At 36.3% G+C, this 15340-nt stretch overlaps 1 protein-coding gene across 1 annotated transcript in view; it reads left to right on the top strand.

Moving 5' to 3' along the window:
* Positions 1-13439: 13439 nt before the first annotated feature.
* Positions 13440-15340, top strand: part of gli2b (GLI family zinc finger 2b) — a 90937-nt gene continuing 89036 nt past the window's right edge. The window contains exon 1 of the mRNA XM_053634170.1: positions 13440-14470. The gene's annotated coding sequence lies outside the window, so the exon portion shown is untranslated. The remainder of the gene's footprint in view (positions 14471-15340) is intronic.

Genomic DNA, 15340 nt, shown 5'->3' with positions numbered 1-15340 from the left:
CCCCCCAAATCAATGTAATAAAATATAATATAATAATAATAAAAAAAGAACAATTGACTACAAGGCAAATTTTGGATTTATTCAATTTAAGTTTACTCATTTGACAGACACTTGACCAAAGCCACTTGAGTGAGACAAGTGTGAAGATAAAGAGCTACAGCTAAACTTGAGAGTTAAAGTCATTGAGAAGTTCTACACACACTATTCAGCTTTCATAACCAAACTATGAACAATTATTCAAACACTTTATAGCATATTATAAGCATTGCACCAATCTGTTTTAACAGCACATTCACGACACTGAGAAAGTAGAAGTTATACATAGTGTTTCCTACATGCCAATTTGATTATTGTATTAGTTTGAGGGCATAAAAATCATTCATTTGATTAGCACATGGTGCTAGAATGGTGCTTCAAATAGCTTTGAATGCAAAATGGCCAAAAGCACTTCATTTAATTCCTACAGAGTAAACACACCCCCAAAAATTAATATTACGGGTTTTTGGAAAACAATTTTGGAAGACAAAATAATAATGATAAGATATGGTTTAAACAAATGATTTACAGATACAACCTCAAACAGAGACCAATAATAGTACTTTAAGGTTCTTTTCTCTTTCTCATAAAAATATCTCAAGAGATATAGCTCATAAAAATGTTGTCATTTCATGGGGTTTGACGTAAGTGTTATATAAGTGCTTCAGTATTTCTTTCTAATATTTATGCTTGTGAATGCATTATATTCATGCTTATGCTTATGAATGTTATGAAGGTCCAGTGTAGGTACCCTTCAAATAAATTGTTATCTTACAAGTTAAAAATATGGATTCATTAGTAATGTCAAAATAGATAGTTGACAGTGCTTCTGCATCCTTTGTTTATTCTTTAAGAAAAGCCATTCTAAAAACCGAAATTAAACATATCTGGTTTAAGGCTAACCATTTCCACACAGAGCATAAACCCTGATAAGTGACTCCAGTCCTAACATATGAACCTGTCCTTTAAAAATAAAATGTTACAATTATATTTAATTTTTTATTTATGTATTTATGTATTATTATTTATTTATTTGTTTGTTTGTTTGTTTATTTGTTTATTTATTTATTTATTTTTGCCAAGTTTATATTCTAAGTTTTAGATGAACTTGTAAACTTAAGTTTGGAATTTGTACATGTAAAATATAGTTTCTGGATTTAAAAAAAAAAAAAAGGATGTTAGAGCTATGCCCCCTGGAGGACAAACAATATATATTTCAGTTCATTTGAGGACTAGAAGGGTAACATCTCACTGATCAGAACTGAGGCTACAATATCTAAGGAATAGAACATTAGAGGGACTGTTGTTACAGGAAAATAATTAATGACAGTGGTGAGATGTGGCCTGACATGAAGTGCAATTACAATTAACACCCCAGAGCTGATTCTTTTCCTATAACAGCAAATCCTAAAGTGTGTTACTTTTCTTGCAGAAATTTGGAAACTAAGTTGACATACATTTGATCAATTTATAATTCAATTTAATGTTGTGGAACATCTGTGAAACAAGTTTGATCTTGTTATCACTTACAGAATGAAAGCTATAAACAGTCGTCCTCTCACCTGCCTCTCCTTGTCCTATCTCTCTTGAAGTTAGTATTACAAAAAAAATGCAGCTGTTCATATTATTGAGAAACCATAAAGCACAAGTCTTCTGTCTTGAAGACTTTCCTGGTGGAAAAGAGTTACAAAGTGCTGACACTAGACACTCCTTCCATAAATGTAACAAAAAACTTTACCATGTCAATGCTTATATGTTTTTCTTTGTTAAACAACACACTTTCTAATCGGTTTATCATTAGGCTTAGATTACAAGGAATGTCTGCCATACACTTCTGTCCCTGTGAATTAGCTGCTATTATAGAAATGATGACATTTCAGAATGAGCACATTGAGATAAACCTGTGAGTTGAATTACAGCCAGTGCTATTCTCAGAGCTGCTGTTTATTCAGTGTTGGAATGAACTTCCAACCTGAATCCGGACCGCAGAATCTGTCACTATTTTCAAAAAACAGCTAAAGAATCACCTCTTCCATGAGCACTTACCTAACCCCTAAAATGCCAACCCCACATTATTTAAAAAAATAAAATAAAATAAAATAAAAAATTACTCTGGCTCTTACACCTCTACTCTGCACACTCTGCTTCTCTAGAACACAATTATAACTCTTGTACGTTAGCACTTCTTGTATTGTTCTCTGCTTGATATATCGCTTTGCTTGTATTTCCTCATTTGTAAGTCCCTTTGAATAAAAGCATCTGCTAAATGAATAAATGTAAAAAGAAACTTTTATTCAACTTTTTATTCAACTTCTCACATTTTATGTAAGTCCCATCATCCAAAATGTTCATTTTCATGATGTATAGCTTCAGGGTGGAGTGGGGAGGGCTTTGGTACAATGGCGCTCTTTAATGAAGTCATGGGGGTTAAAATTCCTCCTGTTGAGGCTTCTCTTGGCCAACAATAAGCAGGGCGGAAGATCTCCTGCTGCCCTTTACTGCAGCACTTCCACCCAGCGCCACCCAAAAGTCTTGGATTCATCTTTATTACCACTTCTTCTCACCACTCCTCACTCGTTTCTCCTTAGCTCATCGCTTTGGAAACCCCACAGCTCTGAGTAAGCATCTCATACAGTGCCTGTAAAAACACCATGTAAGTTCCTCACCTTATTCATGCCCTGAAGCAATTCCTTCATCTCCTGTAAAGCATTTCCATCTGAGACAACACACCAACCCATCAGGTGGTTTGATGACTCCTTGGTTGTTCTCTGGTGCCTTTTTTGTTGATGCTGCACAAGTCCACACATTGAAGAAGAAAGAGGTCCACTTTACCTCTGTAGAGGAGGCTAGAAACAAAACAGGCAGGTACGGGAGGTTTTAGACTCAGTCCAAAGCTTAAACAACACTGAGAATTATGTTTGATTTCATGGTTAGTATGCCATTTGTGTCCAGCTGAGCCTACATTCACAAATATGTATATAAAGTAAAGTTAACCGACCTTTTAAACACAGGCAATATGGCCTTCGAAACATCCTGTGTGTATTTTTCAGATAAATAATTTATCAGTAATAAACCTACTCCACACTATAACTACACTTTACCTTGAAATATAATCATTAAAATACTTTCAAAAACATGTTATTTCTGCATTAACATTTCACGCATGAAACATCCTTTTACACAACTTGTCCATTATAGGCTCTGAAAAATGTACCTGAACACCCCCTAAGAAACATCTGGAATATTCAACAAGTCACAAGTTCAACAGCATCATCCAAATTTCCTGAAGATCATGGGAAGAAGAAAACTAAGTTCTGTCATTCGTTTTTCTTTATTTTTAGGCATATTGTGATATTGACAACCTTGTTTCCCAAATTATAGATCCAAACTAATTATTCATTTAAGTAAATCTTTACAATATCCGTAATGTCCACATGCATTTAGCATGGATGCTAGTTGTGTATTTGCTAATTCTATGCTAAAAATTTTAAGAAAAATTTTTTAGCAAAGAAACCATGCAAAAAAAATTTAGTTGGGTTAACAATTTATTTTTTTGGTGAAGGTATGTTTTATTGGATTAAGTGTTGAAAAATGATCAAAATGTAATATAAAGGTGAATTTTTAAGAGTTAAACAGAGAGTTAAATGGGCTATATGGCACCCAAATTTTGGAATCACCCAAAGAACATATAACAACAGGTTCAGTAGTAGTATTAGTAATTTACAATTAATTAAAATATCTGTGAAGAAGCACCAAAATTTTCACCAGTGCACTAGGGAACAATATAGACACTCCAATCTACTAGATCTTGTATAGAGGTCTAGCACTAGAAACACATTCACATGCTTTGATAATTACCTATTCAATTAAAAAGTACATTCCTAGGGGGAAAAAAGTATTGAGGCCCCTAAGATCAAGAGCTGTTTGATAAATGAATTAGAAATGTGTTCAGGAGCTTAGGAGGCCAAAAACAAAACCAGCAGGTGTGAAAGTTTCTGAGGCACAAATTTTCTAATCTAGTAAAGACTCTGACCTGGTGTACCATGAGCTTGCATACAGCAGTACTTCCCAGTCATGGGGACTCCACATATATTATTTCAGTTTCTTTCATGCACAAACATATCTTTTTCCACTCATTGTGATAATTATTTTGACATTCATGAGGCTTGAGGTCAGATGTTAGATCTGATACTCAATCTAAACTCTTGGGGATCCTGAGTGTTTGTCTAGAGATCGCAAGTTCAAATCCCAGTGATGCCATAAACATCCCTGGCCAGGAGTCCCAGTGTATAATTGGCTCTTCCTGTGGGAACAACGGCCCCTGTAGATCAGGGCAATAATTCCTCAGCAGTTCTGGACTACCGATCAGAAGTTTGAGAGTTTATATTCCAGCACCAATTCACCAAACTACCAATGTTGAGTACTTCAGCCTCTCTTAACTCTGCAGAGAAGGCTTTTCATGGTTGATGCTGTGCAGTGTTCTTACCTCAGCTTCCTTCAAGCTGGTGTATGGGCAAAAACAAGATATGCACAAGGCTGTCGGTATGGACGGTACATGGAATCTGAGGATACGTGGTGAAAGAAGTAGCACAGGCAACTAATTATTTGTCTGGGAAGCTTTCACGTTCATATGAGATCTAGTCATTTTCAAGCTCTGCAGTAAAAAACACAAAACTACCAATATTTGAAATATACTGTAGTACTTTAACAAAGAGGTCTATGCAAAAAAAAAAAAAAAAAAAACTAAAGAAATACTATATTAAAAAATTATACAAAGGTATATCTAAATACTCACTTTTAGGAAACATTGAGACACTCAGACATTCAAAAAACTGGATTCAAGGCTGCAAACAAAAAAAATGATTTAATCCACAAGTTTTTGTGTTCTATCGCTATTAGTGATTTGTTCCTCGCTTTCATGTGGTTTTCAAAAAGTATCTTTAAGTATATGAGTCATTGTCATCATTTTGAGGTATTCTACACCCTAAACCTACATAAAGCTACACACTCTGCAGTGTGGACGCAAGGATGCTAAGAAAATTTGTCGTCTGGTTATGGGCGGGGGGTCACTGTGGCTTAGTGGTTAGCATGTTTGCCTCGCACCTCCAGGGTTGGGGGTTTGATTCCCTGTGTGTGTGCATGTTCTCCATGTGCTTCAAGGTTTCCTCCAGGTGCTCAGGTTTCCTCCCCCAGGCCAAAGACATGTATTGTAGGCTGATTGACATCTATAAATTGTCTGTAGTGTGTGAATAGGTGTGTGAGTGTGTGTGTGTGATTGTGCCCTGCAATGGGTTGGCATCCTGTCCAGGGTGTCCCCAGCCTTGTGCCTCGAGTCCCCTGGGACAGGCTCCAGGCTCCATCGCCAACCCTGTGTAGGATAAGCGGTAGAGAAAATTGATGGATGGATGGCTATATACTAAATTTCCATTTTGGTTAATTACACATTCAACTAAATATTACTGTATATTTGCTGCTCACAGCCATTCCTCAGCATGAAACCCGATCTATTTGCCTTAGCCATAGACACTCAAGATAACGAATAATCTTGGGACAATTCTTAAAAATGTTGGCTTCCTAGACAAATTCTAGTGTTTTGTACACAGGTTTTGATGAAGGTTTTAATAATAGAATCAAAAGTGTTACTGAAAGAAAAAAGGAAAACTGCACACATTGGACCGAAACTGAGAACCATTGAATTAATGAATCAGAAAGGAGTTAACTCACATGATAACACTTATCAAATGTTGGAAGAGTCCCAACAAAAATCCAGCCAAAATTCCCCACCCCTGAACCAGTCCAAAGTCTCCAGGTACATCTGGATATTAGTGACAGCTGTGTTTGGGCTGAATGGAAACTCTGCTAGAAGATATCCAGGATCAAGGACTTGCACCTTTTCTCCATCAGTTTTTATCAGAGTTCCTGAACTCCAGAGCTAGCGGGTCACGGTGCTCTACAGATTCATGTTTTCCTGCTTGAACACAGCTGTCTTAGCTAAAGATTAATAGTGCTTCATAATAAGCACTTGAGTTGAATCAGGTGCACTTAAGCGGGAAAACACTCGTTTTGTGGAACATTTGAGACAGCTTGACCCTGAAAAAAAAATACAGATTCAAATGATGAAACACAACACTGCTTTGTGATGATCTGTTTTTATTCTTTTTTTCTCTCTCTTGTTTTTTTCACCTTTTACATACTTCTACAACTGCTGGTTTAAACTGCTGCTTTTGGAGGCCATGTCACTGATATCTCTACAGATTTTCATGGTGTCTTGTTTTATTTTACATTACACTTCTACAGTTATATATGCATATGTTTATGCATGTAGTATAAATGTACTAAAGCAAATATATTAACGTTACCCTGTCTCAGTGTAGATTAAATATGAAAGTGAGTTGCTAATAATTTGTTTAAAATGCTGTTGTGCTCTTTATTTAAAATATATATTTTTTTAAAAAATATATTTAAAAGCACAGAAAATACTTTACATTGGTAACATCATGTAAACTGATGTTCTTGAGACAAATTGGAGATAAAAAAAATGACTAAGAATTATAATTACTGTTGTTGTTGTTATTGTTGTTGTTTCTCTCTCTCTCTCTCTCTGTGTGTGTGTGAGATATATATATATATACATACACACACACACACACTAACCACACCATAACATACCACACCACAACGCTAACCCCAACCCACACACACACTATATATATATATATATATATATATATATATATATATATATATATATATATATATATATATATATATATATATATATGTGTGCAAATTGACAAGCTCTGGGAAAGGAACCCCCACTGACTTTCACTCCATTCCAAGCCATTCAGACAGACAAACTTCACCTGTTCAGTGAATGTGTGAACGCTTCATGTGAACAGAGTTTTATAGCATGGATCACCGCAAACCTTTTCCAAGTTCATATGATTTGGACATTACTCTTTCCTCCAGCTCGTGCTTTCTTCATGAAGTCATGCCCTGCTGTGCCCCGCTGACACATTACCTCCCTCTGCTACTCTCTGAGTGGCTACATAATGTATTAACCACATCTCATTGCTGCGTTCATTTGAAAAGCAAAACAGAGGTGACCGCAGTCAGAGCAGGGATGTGGTGTTCATCATGTCTTGAGTTCTATCTGATTGAACGCAGCACTGAAGCAGAAGGTCGTCCTGAGAATACTGCGGATATTACGGGTCAGGGGTCACTCAGCATGTGTGCAGAGGATAAAGTTACTGTAGAAAGCGAGACAGAGCTTGCTAACCCGTATGCAGTGGGTATGGGACTGAGTTCAGCTGATGGCAGAGCAGATATGCAACATGGTTGTCACATTGGTTTGTCTTGCAGAGCTTATTGTCACTAATCCAAAACACCTGGCTGGAATATTCAGATGCTCCAGAAGACTCCAGATACACACACACACACACACACACACACACACACACACACACACAAATTTAAAAAAGAATTCTGTTATAGACTCAGATAAAGTGGATCGACATGGATATGCTGGACTGAATATATTTTTCATCATTACTCTCCACTAATAAAAGTAAAAGCATATGGTACTGTATGAGCCGGAATTTGGGTGGCGTGTAAGTGTAGCAGACCTGTGTTCATTTATTCATTTGACATCTATTTATTCTTTCTCAAAAGCAACTCACTATTAAGGCAGAAACCAACCCATGCCTACACTCTTCGAAAAGGACACTGAATACTTAATGCTTCCAGCTTTCTAAAGATCTTATACATGGAAACTTTTACTTAGAACCTTTAATGACTTTTCCCTTTAGTGACAAACTGAGGAACCCTTTAAGGAGCTAGATTGAACCTTATGTACAAAAGGTTCAGGGTTTTTACTTATCGACCTTGTAATTATTCTCACAAGCTTCCAGTCTGGAAGCACAGAACATTAACCTGTGAGTGACCACTGTTTAATGCAATTTCATACAAATGATTTAGCTGTTTGAAAACATTGTACTAAATATGAAGTGAAATACTTCTTGTATGGCTGAGTCCTTAACCATCTTCGGTCATTCATTTTAAAAGTATATTATTTATTGCACGACAGCACTGTTGAATGCTCCAAACTGATTAGTCATAAGGTGATTAGTTTCCTATAACAGAATTCCTGACAATAGTGCAAAGACAAAGCACAGGTTTAAATTAATGCACGCATCTTAATACGGTATGTTATCATTTCTCTAGTAACAGCTTACACAGGAACTTGCTGTTAAACTCCTCACAACACCTTCTTCCACTTCTTCTCCACTAGATGGAGCCATCGCAATGCATACAGAACACTTCCTGTTCTTACATGTAGGAAGAACAAGATCGTTGTCATGTTTAGATATTTTTTAATGTATTAGAATGACATTATATTATGTATTATAGGACATATTATTGGTAAGAATTCGGAAATTAATTAAAACAAGCAGGGCATAAATTAGTGCAGCAAAATCTATAACATCTTCATGGCAACTAATGGAAAAATATGGGAGGAGGGGATATCAGAGTATGCTAACAGTAAGGGGCCACTGAGGTGAGAGGGTGGGTTTTGTTGTTGTTGTTGTTGTTGTTGTTGTTGTCGTTGTAGTTATTGTTTTTTAGTTTGTTTGTTTGTTTTTTAAGTGGGGCCATGATCACAATTCTAAGTGAATAGACCGAATTGTCTTCATATTAAAAGAGCATATGTTATGTGAGGACCTTTACCATACCAATTATTTTCTGTATTATTGGAATTTTTAATAAGCCTTTTAATCATCCTCTAAAATAGGACATTTCACCGTTTCCTACAGCTTACCTTTTCTTATATCTTACTTTTTCTGAAGTTTGCTTTCGTATTTCTTAAAAGCAACAAAGTGAATTGGTCTCCTATTACACTGTATGCATTGCCATTTGTGATAATATACTATTTGTCTACTTATCAGAATTGAGTAATGGAGCATTTTGTTTGTTTCCTTGCATAACTTTCTGTGATTTCATATTCAAACGCATTAGCGCTGAGATGTTTTCATTAATAAATGATCTATTTTACTTCTTAATTCTTGTAAATTATAGAACTGAGATGTATGGTGTTTTACATATATTTACAAAATGGATTGCTCACATTGAACAAACGTATGCAATGTGAACATGTAATTAATAAGAAGGTGTGCTAACTGTGTAAACTGTTATTGTGTCTACATTTGAACTGAAACAGATGAGTGGCAGCTTTATTTTCCTGCACACCATGGCACACCAGTTTCTATCATGGCTAGCTTGACTGGAGGCCATGTATTAAGTATGGTGTTCTCATGGTGTGGACTCAAGTTACTCAATTCCTGCCCACAGCTTATAACTCAAGGCTTCATTCCATTAAATCGTGGCCACGCCTTATTAAGAAATAACCACCATGTCACCTCAGCAGCTGTTTTATTAGGCAGAGAAGATTTACATCTGTTCCATTTTGTCATCTTTCTTTTTTTCCTTCTTCATTCTTTCTTTCTTTTCTTCTCTTTTTTAATATTAATTTGACTTTGCTCTGCACTTTTGATCAATGCTATCTTACCCTAGGCCAGATTACTGGTGTCATATCAACTTTAGACATAGCTCTTGTCCCTATGCATTCACTGTGTAAAATTGAGGACTTGCCTCAATATATTAATTTGTGGCTACACCTTATTAAAAATGACCACCTTCTCACCGCAGAAGCTCCATATACAATTGTGCAACCAAATATTCAATTTTTAGGCCTTGCATTTTCAAAGGCCATGAAATGAAAACGCAAAACTGCAACTGCAGTGCTGATCGTTTGTCTTAAAGGTCTTAAAAGTATGTTGCTTTTTGCCTTCCATAGTTTACCAAAATAATATAGAAACACCTTTCCCAATGATTTTGTCTCTTTAATTAAAAAAGCAAACAAGATTTCAGCATAGTTCAAGGGAAATGGGACAAAAATATTTATTTTGTGATTGCATCTGTCTCTCTATATTGCTATATTTCCCCGTGATGAAAAATCCAGCTATTCTGAGCCAGCTACCCGCTGCCAAAACACACAGAAAGCCTGTCAAACTGGTCAACCATCACCATCTTTGCCAGCTGGTAGGTTATTTATTTCACTAGAGTCTGAGAATTCCTGATTACCTTACTCTTATGTCATATTCTTAAAAACAACTTTGTATAATGCCATATCCTTATACCATCATCCCTAATGACAACACTGTGTTCCACATCTATGAAACATTACAGTTCTTAATTTCCACAATTCCTGTGCCTTGGTATGCTTGCCTCATTTCCCTAATCTTTTTATATATGCAATGTTAAATGAGTATTAAATATTTCTGCTATACTGTATGGTGTCAACCAGAAGACAATAGATTCCCTCTTCTTGAGTCTTGGTTCTTTTAAAGTGTTTCTAATGCTTTTATTTATTTTTCCCCCTTACCTTTAGTTTTCTTACCTTCAGTTCTTAGCTTTAGCATCAATGTAGAGCCAATGAAGCAAAAATGATGAGCTCAAGTAAAACTGTCTGATTGACTATACTAACGGAATAAAAGGTACTAAACTGTACCATCTCTTGTCAATGGGGTGGTAATCCCATGCATATACCTTTAGGGAGGTTTTTTCCCTAAAAAGTTGTATATGGTGCACCTTTAAAGCTTTACTCTAAAAAGTTAAGTATGGTCTAACTGTATATTAAATTACATAAGGTATGTAGGATAGAGAGGCACGGTGGCTTAGTAGTTAGGGGCTTAGGGGTTTGAATCCTGCCTCCACCCTGTGTGCATTTAGGTTGCATGCTGTCCCCGTGCTTCAGGGGTTTCCTCCCACAGTCCAAAGACATGTATTGTAGGCTGATTTGGCATTTCAAAATTGTCTGTGATGTGTTAATGTGTGTGATTGTGGCCTGCGATGGATTAGCACCCTGTCCAGGGTGTCCCCTGCCTTGTCACCCAAGTTCCCTGGGATAGGCTGTAGGCTCCCCCATGACCTTGTATAGGATAAACTGTATGGGAATGGATGGATGGATGGATGGGTGGGTGTTTATAGGGTACAGTATATCCATAAATAAAAGATCCATATAAAATGTACATGTACCATTAATGGTACCAACCCAGTGAAAAGGAAAAGTACAGTTTAGTATCATTTTTCCTGAGTGTACACATTGAAGCTGAGCAAAAACTTTGTGAATTTAATTTTCCCCCAAACCAATTTTCAGGCTCATTTACAATTATTTTTGCATTTACATCATCATTTAACAGATGCTCTTATCTAGAGAGACTTACAGAAGTGTATTTAAATCTATGCTTGAAACACATCCTCGTGCTAGTGTAAATAGGCTATGATCTAAAAATACTGAAGGCTAAAACCCTGTTACATATGAGTTAATGCAAAAGTTTGTACAATAAAGAAGACAGTACATTTTGTACATAATTGGCTTTGTAGATTTAGTGTTCTTTTAAGTGGTGAGTCTTCAGTTTTCAATTGAAGACAGCCGCTGAGTCCACAGAGGAAGTTTATTCCGGAAACAAATGGAGCCCTGTGATGATTTGGGTTTTCCCACTTCTAACACACTTCAGAAGATTTGATTTGGGTGAATAATGTGTGTTAAATAAAGTACAATACTACACATCTCTAGCACTAGAGTCTTGACACCCTGGAAGGAAGACTAGCTCTTTCACTGCTGTTCACTCTTTATCCTCAAGATGGTGGTGGCTGCCATTAGTGCCATCTAATTCTGCTGTTCAGACGACATTTTAGTGTAAATAAAATATGTGATATAGGCATTATCAGAAATAGCAGTGTTATATACCATTTAATTATGATTTAAATTTATATTTAAAAAGAATCGAGCAATACATTCTTTTTTCTAAAGCAGCTATATGTTAAAAATCTTGGTAGAATTAGGGTTGTTAAGAGTTGAAACAAAATAGATTTGAAATAGATTTTAGTTTGAATCCAACAATTCACATCCACCAAAAGAGGGAACTTTAAATTTTTTTTTGTTGTTGTTCTGTTTTTTTTGTTTTGTTTTGTTTTTTTTACATAAAACTTGAGAGATTTCGAGGTTTCTTTTCTCCTTTGTACACACTTGTGTTTTGATTGTTAGCTGATTCTTACAAATAAACAGAAGCCGTAACTTAGAGCTACATAAAATACAAATTTTGACTTTTGTATTACAGTCATGTATTTTTGCTTCTGACATGGTCACAATATTTATTATGGATGGCATCATGGAAAGTAAAATCTCAAGCCAAAACATGTCTGAAGTGGAACTTGCATCATCAACACTGCATTAAAGGTGCGTCAGAGAGGAACATTTATATGATTCATATTTTGACCCAGTGTTGTTGGTAATGAAGGATAAACATTTTGATTTGTTAATGCTTGAGCAGTTGTTTCTCTATTTTCCTTTCTGGTCATCACACTTGTGTTTGTATACAGTACCTAGAAATATTCATCATTTTTAACAAAGAGCCATGGGCGCTTGAGCTTTCACAGTTTGCATCGTTGTCAAACAATCATTGTAAGGGTTAATCCAGATGTTCTTCTAGAAACATTATAATGGTTCATCCAACCACCCCATAAATATTTTATGACTTAATTCAGTTCTTAATTCAGCAGTTCTTATGTAAACACTTTAATGGTTAACCAAGCTGTTCTTATATAAACACATTAAAGCTTAATCCATATGTTAGTATAGAAACACTTTGTTGAAAAAAAAAAAAAAACCCGGTAGGATTATCTCAGCTGTTCATATATAAACACTGTGATGGCCAATCTGCCTGATTTATATAAATGCTTAAAGGTTAATCCAACTGTTCTTATAGAACCATTATAAATGTTCATCTGGCTGTTCTTATAAATACTATAAAGGTAATTGTTATTATTAAAAAAAACACTGTAGTTTAATTCAACTGTTCTCATATAGGTGCATTCTGAGGTAATTCTTCTCTTCTGATAGAAACACTTTAAGGGTTAATCCAGCTGTTCTATAAAAAATACTGTAAGGATTCATACAGCTGTTCTAATATAAACGCTTTAAAGTTTAATCTAGTTCTTCCTATACAAACACTGTACATAAACATTGGTGTATTCCTGCTGTTCCCTATAAACACAGAAAGGGTTCATTTAGCTGCTTTATACAGACACGTTGCCAGGATTAATCCATGTTTTATATAAACACTAAGGGTAAAGCAGACATTTTAATAAAAGGGTTAATTAATCACTGTGCATTTTGATGATGCATGTGTATGCATGTACAGTACGTCTGTGTAAAATCAGTGTTTCTGCATTCAGCTGAATAGTAAGAGTTCATTTAACACTGTGAGCGTTTATTTAACTTTCATAAATGAAACTTCTGCTTTAAGCAAACGCTGAAAGATGTTTTAGTGTTGAGACAAAATCACCAGGATGATTTTTATTTATTTATTTATTTATTTTTATGAGTGTTGCATGGATGAAAACCCTGTCACGAATCGTTGAGGATTTCAACTCTAAAGGTCTATAGGCCTGAATATTTGGCAAGCTCTCAAAAACACTCTTTTCAGAAGTACTGACTCCTACTTATATGCACTTTTACACCAAGCAACCAAATCCCAAGTGATGCATTAACACCGTGTTTCCTTCTGGATACAAATGAAGAGTACACGTGCGGTGTTTCTTTTTTCTTTTCTTTTTTTTGCTGCGTTTGTTCTTTTCTACGAAACACAGAACTCCAAACTTTCTCCCTCTCTCTCTGTGTGTGTGTGTGTGTGTGTGCTATTGCGCGCGCTCCACTAGCCCGGCCCCATCTGGGATAGCAAATGGTTAAACTCACCGAGAGAGAGAGAGAGAGAGAGAGAGAGAGAGAGCGAGCGCCCAAAGGGGAAGAGCATGAGATCGGACTGAACACAGATCAGCCCTGAGAGAGCAACTCTCTCTCTCTCTCTCTCTCTCTCTCTCTCTCTCACTCACACACACACACACACACACACACACTCTCTCTCTCTCTCTCTCTCTCTCTCTCTCTCTCTCTCACTCACACACACACACACACACACACTCTCTCTCTCTCTCTCTCTCTCTCTCTCTCTCTCTCTCACACACACACACACACTGTCCCAAATCTCCGTGCGCTTTTTCAGCTCCTTTCTGTTCTGCGCGAGCGATGGTTCGGTTGCAGGAAGGCTTCGTCGCGCGAAAACAAAAAGTTCCTGCACTGATCTGAAGTGACGCGAACGCGCGCGAACTCTTGTGTGCAGTGCCCTGAATGATCGCGGAGAGTTTGGGCAAAGTTTTGGTGAAGTTTGCGCTGCGCTCGGATGGCGTTTCGGGTCCCGCCGCGAAGGGCAAGCTTCTACTTTCTGCAGCGAAACAGCCTGGCGTGAAAAAAACAGAAGACACAGCTTTTTTTTTTTTGGACACTTGAATCAGGAGAGACATTAACACACAAAAGGTAAGATTAGATATTACTAAAGTTATAGCTTTTGCACTCACTCCCGCAGAACTACACATAAATCTAGACAGAAATCAAATTAAATATCTGCATGTATAAATAGTGCATGTTAGACAGTGCATATATGAATTTCTGTTTCTATAGAAACGTGGAGTGCTTTGAAGATACATAATTATAGCCTGTAGAAGTAAACCCCGAATTGTTTGCACTCTTGTTTACATTGTTGCTATCTATCTTGATAAAAATTGAATAAATAAATAAACAAACCTGTCTTTAAAGTGCATTACACGCTTCATGCTGCAATAAAGATAAAGTTAAAGAAATCGGAGCTGCCCTTAGACTCTTGTTTGCACTTTCAACCGGCTTCGCGCTGGAATTTCAAAAATCTTTTTTGTCTGCAACTTGATCCATATGGGACAAAAATGTGATCGGAAAGGTAGAGAGGCGCCAGTGCCATTAGAGCTCGGATCCAGAAAATGTAAATAATACACCATGCCATGAGTGAGGATTGGAGTTTTGTGAAAAAGTTCAGACTATTACCTAAGGTTTGACTGCTTCTTCATTTTGCGCGCGTGCATTTTCTTTTTCTTTTTGTTTTTTCTCCCCCCCCACATTTGAAATTCAAATTTCTACTTTTATTATATCATACAATTTTTTTTGTTAATTTAGGTAGGCCTACTACTAGGTAATGCAATCATGTTTAATTGCGTTGCATAAAATAATGCAAAAAAAAAGTAAAGGATGAGAAGTCCACGTCATTAAGATCAAACTTTGCATATTCATAGTATATTTAAGTCTTGTTAAGTCAAGCTATCATGAGCTCAAGGGTTTCTGAAAGGCTCGTGCTATTAGTTGAAAGGCCCTGTGTTT

The sequence above is a fragment of the Ictalurus furcatus genome, chromosome 10 (genome assembly GCF_023375685.1).
Source record: "Ictalurus furcatus strain D&B chromosome 10, Billie_1.0, whole genome shotgun sequence".
NCBI lineage: Eukaryota > Metazoa > Chordata > Actinopteri > Siluriformes > Ictaluridae > Ictalurus > Ictalurus furcatus.
Note: the sequence above shows the minus strand (reverse complement) of the source record. Positions and strands in the feature narration are given on the sequence as shown.